The 2,274-nt window shown below is 56.1% G+C and overlaps 1 long non-coding RNA gene across 1 annotated transcript; it reads left to right on the top strand.

Moving 5' to 3' along the window:
• Positions 1–917: 917 nt before the first annotated feature.
• LOC132507217 (uncharacterized) lies at positions 918–1,643 on the top strand. The gene is made up of 2 exons (XR_009536092.1): positions 918–982; positions 1,158–1,643. It is a non-coding gene; the product is annotated as an uncharacterized LOC132507217 (long non-coding RNA).
• Positions 1,644–2,274: the final 631 nt, after the last annotated feature.

The raw sequence follows: 2,274 nt of genomic DNA, 5'->3' as shown, positions 1-2,274 counted from the left end.
TCTGGCCGACATGCTCTACCCCCTCCTCACCTCCCAGAAAGTTTGGGCTCCTTTTCGCTTTCCTTGTGTCCCAGATTCATTTCTCTCATTCATTCCCTTGCTCATTCATCCATTCTCCCAACACTCATGCCAAAGAGATCTGTGCGCTGGGCCTGTGCCCTTGTGGAAGTGCTGTCACCTGCTTGTGACACTCCCATGCACGCCTCCCGCCCCCCAAATACACACACGAAAGGGTCTTTAGTCTTTCTGGTTCCACGGCTAATTTCTGAAGAGATAGATGCACGTGCCCTCCATTTTTTGTGCGTGTATTTTTTCAGTACTGGTAGACTTCTTCACGGAACTCAGCGCCGGCAGAGAGCATTTGCAGCCTCTGATTTAGAAAGCACTCCCTGTTCCAAGGTCCTCTGAGGCCTTTGCTCTCCAGATCAGAGAAGGGAGGAGGGAGGAGCCACCACAAGCCTGGTGGAGAAAATCAGGCCCACGTGTAACCTGGGGCCTGCTCCCCACCCTACCCTGCCTGGAGCCATGCTTCCTGATGTGAGGCCTGGGACAGATTTCTGCTTTTCAAGAGCCGGGTAAAGAATGAGAGTCAGGTTACTTTAGAAACCAAGTAGTCTTTTTTTTTTTCCTCTGTTGCATCAGAATCTGCATTTTATTTTCTATTTTTTTATTTATTATTATTATTTTTTAATTGAAGTAGAGTTGACTTACAGTGTTACAGCAAGCCGTCTTGCTGAGGCTACACGACAATTACAAGCCACCCAGAGAACTGCCCGTTCCACCAACACTCACCATGTGACTGTGGGCACGACCCTGCAGTGGAGTGGACACAGCTGCCCTTTTGGAAACAATGCCCCCCTCCAAAGCAATTTAAAGGGGAAATAAAAAGATAGCAGGGTCAGGCTACAAATGCTTACCTAGCCTTGGAACGCTTATTCGAGATAGTTCTGTGTCAACATGGGGACAGCTGCTGCTGTCTTGGGTGAGGATAGGAAAAACAACTGGGAGGGGAGAGGCCGGGGCCGGGGGCGGGGGGCTGCTGGAGAAATCCTTGCACAGCAGCGGGGGCTGGGCCTCGGGATGCAGCTGCAGCAGCGCATGCTCTCCAGGATTCTATTTCAGGCTGACTGGAGGCAAGAATGTGTTCTTTGCCATAGGAGGAATGTTCCCTCAGACAGAACTGCTAATCGGGCGAGATGAAGGGAGGAATGAACAGCCGGTGAGGGCTGCTGTTGCTTTTCCAGCCGTCTTTCCCCTCCTTGCCCGAGTCCCATGGATTTGGGGCCGGCTAATTGAGACGGCGGCAGACGATCAACCCCGCAACCCGCCGAACCCCGCAACCCGCCGAACCCCACGGCCTTCATTTTGGAGAATGTGGGAACTTTCTGAGCCTGCGAGCTCCGTTGCACAGCTCTGAGCAATTTTCCAGAGCTACCCTATGTCATCTGTCTCCTTGACATAGAGAGGGAAGGAGGGAGGAAGACGACGAGGCTGTGGACGGGCCAAAGAGACAGAGGAGGGAAAGCAGGGGAAAATGGGGAGAGAAGCATCTTGCTGACGTCAAAGAAGACCACACTCCCCAACCTCAACCGCCCACTCCCTCTAATTTACTAGAAACCAAACAGCCTGTTTTGAAACCTGTAGCCTGCAGTCTGTTATTTTGTTTTGTTTCTGTTTTCGTGTGTGTGTGTGTGTGTGTGTGTGTGTGTGTGTGTGTGTGTGTGTGTGTGTGTGTGTGTGTGTGTGTGTGTGTGTGTGTGTGTGTGTGTGTGTGTGTGTCTGCTATTCTCCCTTGACCCAAAGGGCCATTCATTGCTGGGAGTTTGAAAGCTACCTGATTTCCTGAAACGGAGGGGATTTCCATGAGTAATAATTCAGCCCGTGCTGGTGCAGGGCGCTGGGGCGCAAGTAAACTGATCCAGCTGCTCGCCGGCTGCTGGAAGAGTGCCCGGGGGAGGGGGACGACATCTGCAGTTGGGGCCGCTGCGGGCGCGGTCACGTGGCCCGGCCGGCGTCCGCGGAGCTGGCTCAGGCTCGCCCCCCGCCCCGCCCGCCCCCTCGGCCCCGGCCCCGCGCGCCCCCTCGGCCCCGGCCCCGCGCGCCCCCGAGCCCCGGCCCCGCCCCTGCGCTCGCTCGAGACCCCCGCGCGCGCGCCCCACGTGGGCTCTCTGCTCTGCCCGCAGGCGCGCGCCTCGCAGCCCGCGCTGCCTTCTCGGGCTGCGGCGGCTTCTCAGGCGGAAGGCAATTCCCCGGCTGGTGTGGCAACCTGTTTCG

Source organism: Lagenorhynchus albirostris, chromosome 16, assembly GCF_949774975.1.
Source record: "Lagenorhynchus albirostris chromosome 16, mLagAlb1.1, whole genome shotgun sequence".
NCBI lineage: Eukaryota > Metazoa > Chordata > Mammalia > Artiodactyla > Delphinidae > Lagenorhynchus > Lagenorhynchus albirostris.
The sequence above is the reverse complement of the archived record's forward strand: the minus strand, read 5'-3'. Positions and strand labels throughout refer to the sequence as shown.